At 38.5% G+C, this 16,319-nt stretch overlaps 1 protein-coding gene and 1 pseudogene across 4 annotated transcripts in view; both read left to right on the top strand.

Annotated features, from left to right (window-relative positions):
- The window catches only part of EYA1 (EYA transcriptional coactivator and phosphatase 1), a 342,170-nt gene that overhangs the window by 77,975 nt on the left and 247,876 nt on the right, over window positions 1-16,319 (top strand). The gene's annotated exons all lie outside the window — the stretch shown is intronic.
- On the top strand, window positions 13,666-14,078 carry LOC144330649 (trafficking protein particle complex subunit 2-like; annotated as a pseudogene).

Genomic DNA, 16,319 nt, shown 5'->3' with positions numbered 1-16,319 from the left:
GCCAAGATCATGTATCTACGCTTAGACCAGTCAGTTATAGCCAAGAGGAAAGTCAAAGGCACTGATGTGATAGACACATGAGGCCCACATTTACATATCTGGCCATTCCAGGAGAAAGAGAAACCCCTGTGAGTCTGGGATGCACCTAATGGGCATTCGCCTAAGTCCAAATGTGCTAAAAGATAATGTAAAAACAATCGACTGCATAGTACATATATATTTACAATGCACAAGCACAACTAATTTTACATCTCAGAAAACAGAGTGTGGTTTTGGTTCAGTGTCATCTTCTAAGGCAACAGAAGGAACTAATTGGGTGTTTACAATGTGCTAAGTGTGGTAAGCAGGACACATGCATTATTTCCTTTGATCTTCAAACAATGCTGTGAGATAGGCACTATTTTCACACCCATTTTACAGGGGAGGAAGCTGAAATGTAAAAAGTGGTAGGAGTGCTTGCATACAGCTTTGATTCCGCAATTTTAAGAAGTCACTGACATTTCTCCAACTGAATAAAACACACCCAGTACTTACCACATTAAAATATAACTGTTTTTAGCTCTTCTTTCCTCCTAAGATTTGAGCAACTTGAGGACAGATTTTTTTTCTTTACTTATGTCTGTATTTAACATGTACTAGAGTGCCTAAAACATACTATATGTTATAATTAGTTTGAATTAATAAAAGAATAAATGAATGAACATTTGACCTGGTCAGATGCTAAGTTCCAAGCTCCTAATTGTCACAATTGAATTCGTTAAATCTTACTGCTAGATAACATGCCAACAGCAAGAAACACTTATGTAGCCTTTGCTAACTTTAAGATAAATAATTTGAGAGTTTATGAATATTCGGAGAAAAATAAGACATAATGCATCCCCTTAGAGGGTTTAAAATTTATTCACAGTGATAAAATTTCTAAAAATAAATGTAAAAATTTGATAAGTACTAAATTTGCAATGTTAAATGGACTCAGTGCTGTAGGAGCTCAGAGGAGCATGTTATCTCAAAGGCTAGGGCAGGCAGTAGGGAAAGGTGTCACGGTGAACCCAGAATTACTGGGCATTGAACATATTGGACTTACACACCTGGAGGGAAGAATAGGCAGGGAAAACAGCACTAACAACAATATATCATTAAGAAATGTTTATGGACATTACAAATATATTTTATTGTGGTAAAACATACATAACATTTACCATTTTAATCATTTAGAGTATACAGTTCAGTAGCACTGTGTATATCCATGATGCATGTTTGTGATGTTTTTGGAAAACAATGGTTAGACAAGTTCTAACCAGTTACCTGCTGGAAATTCTATTAGAGGGATGTAACTTTGGGTTATATTATAAAACTTCCATTGGACTCCAACCCTCAGCTTATTTATAAAAAAATTGCAACATGATTTCCACAGGCCTGTAATTGCAAAGCTGGTGTGCCTAGAAATGTGAAGTCAAAAGTTAGGAGCTAAACCATACCAGATGAGAGAGAGTAGTGAGTGGGAAGACCAGACACCAGAGTTTTAACAACATCTCTGCTATTTATGGGGTTATTCTTTGCCTAATGGGATGAACTTGGGCAAGTTATATCTCTAAGGTGCCTTTCTAATAATAAATCCCATGGATCCAAATGTATAAAAATAGTTTATAAAAGAATGTCCCTGTGTTTCTTTGAAAACAGAGATAAATGTGGTCTTAGTACTTAAATGTGGAGACCTACATAGTAGTCTAGCTCAGTTCTGCCAGTGCCCTTGGATCAGTTATGCCATCAAGACTTTGCTCTTGAGTAGCTCAAACTTTGTCCAAGTCAGGATTACAGACACCTTTCTTGCTAGTGTTCAATTCAGTGTGACATCTGTTAACCGAGACTTAGTAAATCATCTAACCAACAAAAGGAAAATTCAAATTGTTCAAGACTTAACTGAATGTGGTGAAGTATTACAGAAAATTTAATGAAATTCAATCTGTAGATGTTCTAATGTATAAAAATCATTGTTATCAGTCTATTAATTTTTCAGATAATTGTGCATGTATACTCATGCATAATCATGTATCATTTCTGCCAGTATCCATACCAACCAATGACCACTTCAGATGTGATGTATTTTGATATGCTTTCAACCCCAGTCAATGACTCTAATGGGAAGAAGCCCTTAGGCACTTAGAACCATTTATTAAGAAACTCTCAAAATTAATTACAAAATAGTGCGTTTTAAATAGTACCCTAGAGACATGAAAAATCATTTGATTCCAAAGGTGCCAAACTTGGAAACAGGAAATAGCTCATAACTTGTTTAACATGTTAGGCAAAACACAACAACTTCTCTTTTTCCTAGGTACTAGTAATTTTTTGTTATTGTTCCTTCTTAGAAGAAAATACACCACAAAAGAAGGATATTGACTTATAAGACATTTGATACTCTGCAACAATGCCCTAGTTGGCAAACTGCTAAGATGACTCTAATGCCCAATCCATTAGACATTGTCTTAGAAAAAAGGGATACTTTAAAATGTTGGACCCTGAAAACACATTAATTTTTCATATTTTAAAAATATGTGTTTAAAAACATATGGTTTTAAATTCTATCTATGTTTTAAAATAATGTATATATATATATTCTAACATAGGTATAATTCTCTTTCTCATATTTTGGAGGAGAACTCAGCTCCAACATACCACAATAAAATAAATTCTTAATTTTACTTATAAACGTAAAAGCCTAAAATGGTTTAGAATATGACTGTGTACCTTTTTATTCCCAACTGGTGTTTCATCTGATGATGGAAATAAATATTATAAGGTCCATATAGTAATCTCATTGTGAGGAAACATAAAAGTTTAAACAAAAAGTCACTTTAAAATTTATATGTTAGATGACTCTTATCCAAACCCCAGTGGTAAGAAGAATAGACGGAGACTTCTGAACAGTAATGTGAGTCTCTGTTTCCTATATCTTAACTTTCAGGAGTTCTCTTTTTCTCCAAAGTTTCTTCTTGTAAACATATATAAAAATCTTCTTGCTCTATTATTTTTATTCCTTTTCAATGAGAAAACAATAACATGTTTAATTTAGAAAACCACTTTTAAGGTTCTCCATTGGGAAACATTGTGTCAAGAGGTATAAATCTGTGGTCATACATTTGTAGTGTGTGTAGCTGTCCTGAATATTGATTAAGGATTATATCTCTACCCTGCTCACATAAAATGATGTACATGCTTATTGATATTTTACAGTCATTGCATGTTATTCTTATTCACGTTTTAAGACTTTGGGTTTAAACGTAATTGAGGCAAGTCATACTATAAGTATGCACAATACTTCATATCACTCATGTTAACTGAAAATTTTAAGTGCTATTCTCTTCTATTATTACTGTGAATAATTTTGCATTGCCTTTTCTGATTTCAAAAAAAGCTTTTGAAAAAAACTTTTCAGAAGAACAGAGTTCTACTGAATAAACATTGCTTTTTGAATGTTTTGTGCTTACTCATATATGCAAAAATCTTTTATTCTTCCTTGTGTGCTCTGACATAAATACCATGTTGCCCAGAAATTGTTGCTTGAATATTTCTGTGGTCACATTTAGTCGTATTTCTGAGGCCATCAAAGCTGTTATGAGGTTTTTCAGTACTAATCTCCCCATCATTTCAGAAGTATTGCCAGCTCTATTCTCAAACCTTTTAATAAAACAACAAAATTATTTTCCTGCACAAAGGTGTATCTTTCCAGAGCAAAAGATTTCAGTTGCCCATCTAGGGCAGAATGTTTTGATGGACAATCTTTTCATTTATTCTGTGAAATATGAAAGTGACCATTTGTTTTGTTTTGTAGAAATTGTGTCTTTCCATCACCTTGGAAACAATAGGTAACTAATAATTTGAATAGATGGACGAATAAATAATACAGTTATTTTTAACTTTGTGAATAATTTTGCCTTGCCTTTTGTGATTTAAAAAAAAACTTTTCATAATACCCCACTTCTCAATACCACCACAATAGAAATTAAATTTCGACATGAATTTTGGAGGGGACACATTCAAACCATACTAATTGTGAATATAAATTTATGTATTTTAAAGATAAACTAAATATTCTGAGTATTGTGCATTTTATATTATCCTTTTATGTATTTATTTATTTATCTGAAATGGAGTCTCACTCTGTTGCCCAGGCTGGAGTGCATGGCGCAATCTTGGCTCACTGCAACCTCTGCCTTCCAGATTCAAGCAATTCTCCTGCCTCAGCCTCCTGAGTAGCTGGGATTACAGACATGAACCACCATACCTGACTAATTTTTATATTTTCAGTAGAGACAGGGTTTCACCATGTTGGCTAGACTAGTCTCGAACTCCTGGCCTTGAGCGATTTGCCTGCCTCAGCCTCCTAATGTGCTGGGATTATAGGGGTGAGCTACCACACCTGGCCTCTTCTTCCTTTTAACCAATTTCTTTGACGGTGTGGCCAGTTACAAATCTTGTTTGCATTGTATAAGGAGGTTTCTACTCTATTTGTTTACCTTAATATTATCAACAGCATTTGCATTCTAAATATAATTATATAGAGGCAATAAACATACAGTCTTAAGAGTAACATAATTTAACATTTGTCCTCAATCCTTTCTGAACAAAGTGGGCAGTAGTAAAGTATTATTTAGTGAAAAGATGTTAAATTTAGATATCTGGCATTTGAAAAATAAATGAAATTGTTCTACTTTATCATTTCAAGTTTCTTTGAAGCTTTATATGAGTTCCACATATCATTTTACAATAAGACATATTAGTATTTGTGGAAACTGAGTAAAAAATGATCCTATGTTACTCAGGGGGAAGTTGTAATCTTGGTTTTGAAAATAGACAGTAATGTTCAGAAATGTAATAGGCAATGTCGTACATGTCCTTTGCAAGATCACCAATAGGAAGTGAGTCTGAAAGTAAATTTAAACACAAGGCTTATAATTTTAGATAAATAGTATGTGTAGAATGCATACTATTATTGAATTTAAAAGAATGATTACTGTAGGTTATAATTTATATTTTATGCTGTCTTCATTTTCTAATAAGTAAGTTGAGGCTTAGAAATCTCAAATTATATTAATAAGTTTATCCCTAAACAAAACTTCGATGATAAATAATTGCTAATGTAGTGTACTCAATACCCACTACCAAGATTCCATAATTATGCCAGCATTACAATGCATTCTAAATATGTTCTGTCTGTATCTATTGGGCCAACTAGGCCCGTTGCATTGCCTGTTGAGTTTGGCTTGGTAGCGCCCTTTACCTGTGTAAGTGGCACAGACAGGGAAAACGAGAAAGATGGCTGTTTCTGATGAAGACAATTTAAATGGACTTGCAACTTAGAACGGTACCTCAAGGCAAGAAGGTGAAAGAAACCAGCAATGCACATTTGTCATTAAAGGCGAGCAAGAATGTGGAGGAGAAGCATTAATGTGGCATCAGTAGCTAAAAAGTCAGTGAGTTTTTTAGATACGAAGATTGGGGTGAAATTTGTCACTTACAGGCAAATGGCTATAGGAGAAGTTTGGGAAGGGGCCCACTGAGGAGGAGGGAGGATAGAAGATGTGGAAGAATGCAGTCCTCGGGGAGAGCAGCGCCTGAGGAGGGTAATAGGGTGAGTACTATCTGGAGGAAGATTATTTAGATGTGGTAGTAGAAAGTTGTATGAGTAACTACCTAAAGAAAATCTGTTTAGTGGGTTCTGTTATTATAACGTAGTGGAAATGATCCAAAAAGGCACATTTGATGAATTTGAATCCCAGTTTAGATAGTCATTACTCTCCTTTAGCTTTAACTCTACAGAGGAATGTTTTTTACGCTAAAGAAAACGTGAAGGTGAGAAAGCTCCAAGAAGAGGGAAAACATTTAGGAATGAGGACAACAGGAAAGGAAAGTCAATGAAAGACTGTTGTCTTCAGGAATTCAGCAATGGTCCAAGGGACTGTTTAAAACTGTTCTGTGACAACTGTGGCAGACCAGTAGAAATGGGACACTAGAGAATGTATCGCAGTTAAGTAAAGATGTACCCTAACATGTATATGTAAATATTTGTGTATATGTGTCCTCTGTGTGTGTGTGAGAGTGAGAGCCAGTGAGCGAGCGAGAGAGAGAGAGAAAAAGCATGTATGTGTTAAGAAATGAACTAAGCATAATGTGTGATTTCAAATGTTAGTATCAGACATAGAAAATTAGACTGGAATTAACCTTAGAGATCTTCTCATCCAGCTTTTTGTGTCATGATACATGAAGCTTTCTTCAGCATTTCACTAGGGTGGTTGTCTACCTACAGCTTAGAGCAATCTAGTGAAAATGAACTCAGGTTTACAAAGCAGTCCATTCTATTGTCTATAGACACATTGGTAATTCTGTAGGGGAACACATTTCTCTCTGTACTTGTGAGATTCATTGCCACAGAACACCACTTTGGCTTCTGAAACTGTGGATGAGAAAACCATGTACCTTTAGTCTAACTCTGTGCCATCTAATACAGTAGCTAGCCACTAGCCATATGTGGCTATTGAACATGTGAAATGTGGTTAGTCCCAAATTGAGATGTTCTGGACATACCAGATTTTGAAGGCTATTGCAAACACAAAAGAGTCTAAAATATCTCATTAATAATTTTGACATTAATTATATGTTGAAATGGTAGTATTTGGGGTATTTTGGATTCAATAAAATATATTACTGAAATTAATTTGACATCTTTGTTACTTTTAAAAATGTGGCTACTAGAAAAATTTCAAATTGATGGCAGTGGCGAGGATGTCCACAGCAGCCGCTGCCATCACGCTGGCTGCAGTGGGGAGGTACAGCCAGTGGTGCCAGGAGTGCTTGTGCAAGCAACAATGGCAGACACTGGTCCTCTGTGCCCCATGTCCCTGAGGCAGCTGACTGTACCACCCCCACTTTCACATGCCTGGGCAGGACCTGCTCCCAGGCCCGGACCCTCCACCACTCTAGACCCCGGCCCCTGTTGCCACTCTCACCCACCACTGCTGCCCGGAGGGCACAGGGCGAAGGCAGAGCTGGGCCTGGGGTGGTACTGCACTCCAGGAGCCAGTGGGAGCCAGGGACAAGGAGGAATCCCCTGGAGCCTGCCACCCTGGGAGCCACTAGGGCCAGGCTGAACTGCCTGCCAGTGGGACAGCAACACAGTTGAGCACAGAGGGGTGAGCAGAGAGGGGCCCAGCGATGGCCTGGAGCCACCATCCCAGGCTGCAAGGAGGCGCAGCTGGGGCCACCTACATACTCCGTAGAGCGGGTGGGAGTCCTGCCCTCCAAGGCGCTGAACCTGGGCATCTTTGCACCTCTGTACACTTGGGGGCCTGGGAAGGCTCCCATTCCCCTGCAGACTCAGGGATGGGTGTCTGCTCCCACTGCCTGGCCTCTCCCTGTTCCTGGCACCCGCTCCGATCTCGGAGTGGAGTTGGAGATGAGCCCGAGCTGAGCCCGGCTGGGTGTGTGCACACTTGCAGCAGCACTGGCATGCCAGCCTCCTGCCACCTTGGCTTCTTCTGGACTTTGGGCACCAATAAGCATGGTTGGGGAAACCAACTGGTTGCTGAGGACAGCTCAGATACTGGCCCACAGGTGCCCCTTGACTCAAGAAGCCTGGGCACCATGGACAGTGGCAGGAGGCAGACAGGCTCCTGAGCAGAAGGGGTGAGTCCCCATTGAGGGGCCCCACCTTCAGGTCAGGGAGGTCCTAAAGACTAAGGGCTGGCTTCCAGTCCTGAGGACTGGAGTAGGAACTTGTGGTGCCCTTTCTGGGCCCAGCCATGGTCACCCATGAGCCAATCAGCATGCACTTCCTTCCCTCTGAGACCCATAAAAGCCCCAGGCTCAGCCAGAGCTGGACAGAAGATGGGACAACCAGCTGTAGAGAGGAGCTACCCTAGCTGCTGCGACTTGAACACTTGTTGGGATGACCTGTCTGCAGAGAGGAGCTACTCTCTGCTAGGAGCTGAACACTTGATAGGATACCCTGGCTAGGGAATGGAGCTTCCCCCTGAGAGACACCCTGGCTGTATAATAGAGCTACCCCCTGAGAATCTCCTCTGAGCCATTCTATCCTCTTCATCTTTCTCACCCTCCACTTGTCTGCATACTTCATTCTTTTTGGTCTCAGCACAAGAACTTGAGACCTCCCAAATAGTGAGGCTAAAAGAGTTGTAACACAAACAGGGCTGAAACATGCCCCTTGCTTGCCACACTGCTGGCAAAGAGAAGGAGAGAAGAGCTGTGGCCCTCCAGGGGTCCCAGACCTGGGAGCTCAGCTCCCCAAGCCAGGGCTGTGATTCTCTCTTTGGGGTCCTGTGGTTCCTGGCATATCCTAGTTTCTGGGTGCTACCACATACCCCGTTGCTAGCTGTGGAAGCTGTTTGCAGTGTGCCTTGTTTGGCCACAGTCTCACAGAGAGCCAGCACCAGTGCCAGCACCTGGAGCTGTGTCCCACCATGGCAGCTGGCATGTTTGACTGTGCAATGTTCAGACCCCACGCTCACTCACACACCCCTTGCTGCTCCATGCCTGACTCCCCTTTGGCAAATATGGAATCCAGGCCGGTAGCATGAGCCAGGCGCAGCCTGCCAGACCAAGTGGGCAGAACAAGCCCAGCAGCCTGAGCAAAACTTGGATGCCTGTTGGGCAGAGGAATCACTGGCCACAAAGGTTTCTGGCCAGAAAAGCAACACCCCAAGAATCCTGCAACAAAATTACATAAAATTACATGAAAACCTCAAGATTATACACTCACATTATATTTCTATTGGACAGTGTTGGTCAACATTATACTTATAACCAATTGCTTTATTTGCATATGCCCTTTTTTCTTCCTTATATCTAGCTTTCACCAGACAAGGCAATTAACAGAAAATATAAACTTTCAAGTTCTTTGATTTCTAGCCAAAGACTTCAAAGGCCCTACAGCTACTTCCCCATTCTCTAGAGACTGTATTATTTAAATCAGTGTTTCCCAAACTTCCAGGATCACCAGCATTGCCTGGGGTGCTTGCTAAAGTTGAGCTGTCTAAGTCTCTCCCATATCTACAGAAACAGCTGCTTCTGGGACAGTCCTATGGCAGCAGTGTTTGGGAAACTTTTCATTAGGGAAGAAGAATCCACAATGGTTTTCCATTTGCATAGGACAAAATGTGCACTTTTTGAAATACTTCACAGCCTGGTTAAATCCTGTCTTCGCATTGTGGTTTCCTTCTCTGCTTCTTCCCACCAGTTTCCAGTCATGACAACCTGCTCATTAGGTTCTTTCTTGCTTTGGGTTGAATTAGTTTCTCCACCTGTCTGAAATGCCTCCTCCTGGCTCTTCTAAGCCTGATGGGTTCTAACTTTGTTACTGGCCCTTGTAAGAAGCTTGCCTTCATATTCTCCCCGCTCCAGACAAAGATAAGTGCTCTCTACTCCTTTATAGTATTTTTCCTCTAGAAAGGAACACAATCCAGGCTGCACATTCGAATCACCTGAAACTTTTAAAACTGATGCTCAGGTTACTTCCCTAGAATTTTGAGTTGCTTGGTCTGTGGCAGGCCATGGCTGTTAAAATTTTTCTTTTCAACCTTCTCAGGATACCAGTATTGAGAATCACATTTGGTGATTTGAGCCCAGTCTTATTTCAGAAATTTATCACAAATTATTATAATTACTTGTTTACATAGATCTCTTCATCTTAGATTGAGCACCTGGAGAATGTGAACAATGTCTTCTGTATCACAAATGCTGGAGGTGCAAAAAATGTTCAAATGCTTTTTCAGTGAAGAGTTTAAGGAACTTCTCTTGGTGTGAGTTGATGAGTGGATGACAGAGGTAACAAAGGAATATGTGAAGAAAATTACTTAAATCAATTTTGAAAATTTCGAGGCAAATTACTAAGATACTTTACACATTTCTCTGACATAACCTTGGACTTCTCCCCACATTCTCCTGTGCTCATTATTGGCATGCCCCTTGGCATCATCTTTATCCATTAAGTGAAATTTGCTGGAGGAATCTCAAAAATCTTGTAGAAGTTGACTGCAGCCAAACTTTTATATGCGGTTCTCACTTCCATAACTTTAATTTTTGTTTCAATTCCTGCAAAGCCTGTACCTAACTGGATTCTTTTCTCCTCGCTTCATGGCTATACTGGCTTTCAAAACACCTCCAGTTGTTTTGCCTTTAAGTTTCGGTGCAATGGGCTATTTAACCTTCCAAACTGGCTGCACTGACCTTCATTCTCTTCATAAACATAAACCTCTGAAAGATCTATGAAAGTGCCTTGCTTCTCTTGTCTCCATGTTAATCAAGGTCTACATAAGCTTCTTACTTATACTTTTATTTTTTATTTTTTGAGACGGAGTCTCGCTGTATCTCCCAGGCTGGAGTGCAGTGGCATGATCTCGGCTCACTGCAAGCTCCGCCTCCCAGGTTCACGCCATTCTCCCGCCTCAGCCTCCCAAGTAGCTGGAACTACAGGCGCCCGCCACCACGCCCGGCTAGTTTTTTTGTATTTTTAGTAGAGACGGGGTTTCACCATGTTAGCCAGGATAGTCTCGATCTCCTGACCTCGTGATCCACCCGCCTCGGCCTCCCAAAGTGCTGGGATTACAGGCTTGAGCCACCACACCCGGCCTTATACTTTTATTTTTGCTATTTATTTTAAATGAATTTTTCTTAGCATTATATGCTTTTTCAAATGTAAAATATTCTCTTTTCTGAGAGATTTTTTCTTTCTCCCTTTTTATTGTTTTCTCTATGTTTATGTTAAATTCTATACTGTTCATCATACTCTGAGAGTAAAAATTAGTTATGTGTTTTTTATTTGTCCTTGCAACACTGCTCTTAACATATTATATGTTCCTGGACCCAAATCCTCATGTCTTCAATTATTATTTGCACACCCAATATCTGTTCTTTTTAGTAAATAAATTAATATTTCAATTAAGCTCATTTTCCAATTTTGTGAGTATATGCTAGATTATCAGCATATGAATTTAGAAATTGAACTTTAACAGATTAGGAGCCTGTAATTAAGATGAAAAGTGAGTCAAACTCAAGTCCACAACTTAACATAAAGTAGCCTTAATGCATATACTAATTCTTGATGAAATGATCTCTTGTGAGTTGATATTGGAAGACTAAAAACTTCATAAATCAGAAAAGGTAATTAATGAAGATATGTTCATTTCACCAACTGATAGGTTTTCAGAAGAGGAACCACATAATTATGACCTTCTCTGGTAAAGATAAAGATATGTAAAGATAGTTTTAAAGAAGAATCTTAATTATAAGGATAATAAATAAGAAAACTTGAAAAAAACAAAAATAATTCCCCATAAACCCATAACCAGATTGGTGTTTCATATATTTCATATATTTCTTTCTGGCATTGTGTGTGTACATGTATAATTTACAAATTTGTCTCATATCATAGATAGTTTCATATTCTGCTCTTATTCTTTACTTTATGATATTTTCTCCAATAATTAGTTTTTGAAGATATAATTTTAAATGACAGTATAATATTTAATCCATTCACACAAAGTTTTTAAAAATATTCTTCCACTGTTTAAATATTCTGGTTGTTCCATATTTGTGCTTCTATACTTTTTGCTGTGATGATGAACACGTGTACATTAGGAATTATTCCAGAAGTGTGGTTAGTAGGTCCAAAATCATGTAACCTTTGAAAGCCTATTCATACGTAGTGCCAAATCATATTCCAGGACAATTTATCAGTTTATATTCCCATCAGCATTGCATAAAAATATTTATAATTACACTGTACCTTCATCAACATTCAAAATATGGTCTGAATCCTCAATTTAATGGGTGATAAATAGTATAGTAGTGTGCATTTCTCTGACAATTAATGTGAATGAATGTTTATTCCTGTTTACTAGCTGTTTGCATTTCTTCTTTTGCATGTTTTTATTAGTTCATAATCTTTGCTTAATTGTGAAGTCATTTTACAGAAGTTAAAAGCATTATAGAAATGTAATTCCATTTTAGCCTATGCATTTATGGTTATAATTTTGGCTAATTCCAGTATCCACAGATTGCAGTCTCTTTCCTGGTAAGGTCATCCGTGGGTCTCTTTCTTATTCCCTTTTTATATACGGGAATACCTCATTTTATTGCACCTGCTTTATTGTGCTTTGCAGATAGTGCAGTTTTTATGAATAGAAGGTTCGTGGCAAGCCTGCCTCAAGCTAGTCTATTGGTGCCATTTTCCCAACAGCACATGCTCACTTTGTGTCTCAGTGTCACATTTTGTTAATTCTTCTGGTATTTCAATCATTTTCATAATTACTGTATCTGTTATGATAATCTGTAATTTTTGATCTCTGATTTTAAAGGTTCCGGGGTGCCACAAACCATACCCATGTAAGACGATGAACTTAATTGATCAATGTATGTGTTCCAACTACTCCACTTACCACCTGCTCTCCCATTCTCCTTGCTTTCCTCAGGCCTCCCTATTCCCTGAGACACAACAATATTCAAATTAGGTCAGTTAATAACCCTACAATGGCCTCAAAGTGTTCCACTGAAAGGATAGGCACAAGCCTTTCACTTTAAATCAAAAGCTAGGAAATGATTAAGTTTAATGAGAAAGGCATGTTGAAAACTAAGACAGGCCAAAAGTAGGCCTCTTGTGCCAAATGGTTAGCCAAGTTGTTAATTCAAAAGAAAAGTCCTTGAAGTGAATTACAAGTGTTACTTCAGTGAATACATGAATGATAAGAAAACAAAACAGCCTATTGCTGATATGGAGAAAGTTGTAGTGGTCGGGGTAGAAAATCAAACTAGCTACAGCATCCCCTTAAGCCAAAGCCTAATCTAGAGCAAGGCCCTAACTCTCTTCACTTATCTGAAGACTGGCAGAGGTGAGGAAACTGGAGAAGAAAAGTTTAAAGCTAACAGAGGTTGGTTCCTGAGGTTAACATAAAAGTGTAGGGTGAAACAAACACTCAGTAGAAGCTGCAGCAAGTTTCCAGAACTTCTGCAGCAAGTTTCCAGAAGATCTAGGCTAAGATCGTTGATGAAGGTGCCTACACTAAACAAGAGTTTCAATATAAACAAAAGTCTTCCTGTGGAAGAAGATACCATCCAGGACTTTCACAGCTAAAGAGAAGTCAATGCCTGGTTTCAAAGCTTCAAAGGTCAGGCAGTCTCTCTCGTTAGGGGCTGATGCAGCCGGTGAGTTTAAGTTGAATCCATTGTTCTTTTCCCATTCTGAAAATCTTCGGGCTCTCAAGGATGACACTAAATCTGCTCTGCCTGTGCTTGCTATAAATGAAACAATAAAGCCTAGATGATAAAACACCTGTCTACAGCATGGCTTATTAAATATTTTAAGCCCAGTGTTGAGACCTACTGCTCAGGAAAAAAGATTCCCTTTTTCTAAAACAAAAATTACTCTTCATTGAAATGCTCCTAGTCATTCAGGAGCTCTGGTGGAGATGTACAAGGAGATTACTGTTGTTTTCATGCCTGCCAACACAGTTTCCATTCTGCAGCCCATGGATCAAGGAGTAATTTCAACTTTCAAGTCTTGTTATTGGCTGAATGCACCAAGTGTCAGTTTCAGTTGTGGGAACTGATTTTGTTACAATGTTGTTTCACTGCAGGAGCCATATATTGAAGACAATGTCTGGAAGCTTCCACTTTGTAATTGTTGGCCACCATGATAATCCAGTTTTTGAAATGGAGTTTTTTTTCCCAGCTGGGAAAGTAGAATCCAAAGGCAACCATCGTTACCCATAGCTCATGCTGTTTGCAACCTCATAGATAACATGTGGGTGTCGAAGAACATGCACTTGAAAACTGTGGACAAGTGCAACAAGTGTTTTCTGTCGGCATTCGTAACTCCAGGGCACATAACATTTTTAATTATGCTTTATGACATATGGCAAGAAGATGGCATAAATAACTACTTTACTGATGTTTAGCATTTACACATAAAGTTTGCAATGAATCCATTTTATGAACCCAGTTCTCCTATTTGTTCATGTGCATTTGACAGAAAAGTTCAGTTTCTTGGGAAAGGAAACACTTTTTAAGCTGAATGTAGAAAAATTCTAAAACAAATGATAACACCTCAATGGAGTATACTGAGGAATGTGAACATTGTAAGTAACTTGATTAAATATCTTGGAAAAAATTTTTAAAAACTATTTTTCATAAGGCTTTAGCTGCCATAGATAATGATTCCTCTGATGGATCTAGGGAAAGTACATTGAAAACCATCTGGACAGCATTCACTATTCTAGATGCCATTAAGAATATTTGTGATTCCTAGGAGATCAAAATATAAACATTAACAGGAGTTTGGAAAAAGCTGATTCCAGCCCTACATGGGTAAGCTGGAGGAGTTCAAGACTTCAGTGGAGGAAGTAACTGCGAATGTGGTGGAAATAGCAAGAGAAGTAGAATTAGAGTGGATCCTCAAGATGTGACTGAGTTGCTACAATCTTATGATAAAATTTGAACAAATGAGGAGTTGTTTCCTTTGGATGAGCCAAGAAAGTGGTTTCTTGAGAGGGAATCCACTCCTACTGAAGATGCCATGAACATTATTGAAATGACAGCAAAGTACTTAGAATATTACATCAGCTTAGTTGAGAAAAACAGAGGCAGGGTTTGAGAAGATTGTCCTTAATTTTGCGAGAAGTCCTACTGTGCATGAAAGGCTCTTAAATACAAAAAATTAGCCAGGCATGGTGGCATGCGCCTGTAGTCCCAGCTACTTGGGAGGCTGAGGCAGAATTGTTTGAACCTGGAAGGTGTAGGTTGCAGTGAGCCAAGATCACACCACTGCACTCCAGCCTGGGTAACAGAGCGAGACTCCATTTCTAATAAAAAGACTCTTAAATGGCTTTGCATTCCATGCTACAGAGAAATATTTTTGAAAGAAAGAGTCAATTGATCAATTGATGTGGCAAATTTTATTGTTGTCTTATTTTAAGGAATTGCCACAGACACCCAACCTTCAGCAACCTCCACCCTGCTCAGTCAGTAGCCATCAACATTGAGGCAGGACTTTTCACAATCAAAAGACTTGCTGAATGATCAGATAATTATTTGCACTTTTTAGAAATATTTTTAATTGAGGTATGTCCACTGTGTTATTAGACATAATGCTTTTACAGACTTAATAGACTATAGTGTTAACTTTTATAAGCACTGGGAAGCAAAAAAATTTGTGTGACTTACTTTATTGCAATATTCACATTAATTGCTGTGATCTGGAATCAAATTTTCACTATTTCTGAAATATGCCTGTATTAGCATTCAGTGGTGATGAATTATCACAACTTAATACAATTAGATAGAACTTTTAAAATAAACATGAACTGCACAAAACAGATCAATCTGAAAAGCTTAGAGGTGCAGACAACTAGGGATGGTTTAGAATAAATGCTGTTCTACTGTGTGGTAATGTCAGTCATTGTGAAGTAAGTAGCACTAGTGAAAAGATGAGATGTCTGAGATTCCTGGAGCATACATGAAGAAGGCTTTTGAAGTGGTAGTTCTGGCCTTTTGCAGACTTTACCAATGCCTATATTTCAGACTTTTAAAAAAATAGATTAGGAGTGGTGATAGGTAGCCATTTAGTAGAAGTCTAAGGCAAGATGTATTTGGATTGATTAAAAGTTGAGAAAGCTAAGGACCCTAAAGAGGAGGAAGGTCTGGGATGGGTGATAAAAGATAAAGAGGGTTATTATCTTTTTTGATGGAGGGAGCATAAAAGTTGGGCCCATCACTGATTTTACATGTGTGTATGTATGTGTGTGTGTGTGTGTGTGTGTGTGTGTATATATATATATATATATATATATATATATATATATATATAAATTATCAATAATGAGGTTTCAGAGCATGACAGCTCTACTAACTTCAAAGCAATGTAGGAGCTACTTGGCATTTTTTTGTTTTGCTGGACATATAGTGGTTGCTCAGTGCCTGTTCATTGAGATTGCAGGATAACTAAGCTGCTACTTTAAGATAAGCCACAAGTAATAGGGCAGGAGCATTTTATAAAGACCTAGTAAAGTATAATGTGAAATATTTTAGCATTGCTTTCAAGTTCTGAAAGTCTCAGGCAAATAGACAGTAATGCTAAGATCAATCATAACTGCAATCGTTCACTCTGAACCTAATGGCCAAAGACAGGCAGATCTGAGTGGCAAAGGTGCAACCAGAAATAACTACCAATCCTAAAAATAGCAGCTGTTGCAATAATTCAAAAGATGGTTTTTAACATCTTTGCTGACTGTGAATTGCTGTTCATTTGTCTT

This window comes from Macaca mulatta, chromosome 8, assembly GCF_049350105.2.
Source record: "Macaca mulatta isolate MMU2019108-1 chromosome 8, T2T-MMU8v2.0, whole genome shotgun sequence".
Lineage (NCBI taxonomy): Eukaryota > Metazoa > Chordata > Mammalia > Primates > Cercopithecidae > Macaca > Macaca mulatta.
This window is presented reverse-complemented; position numbering and strand designations above follow the sequence as displayed.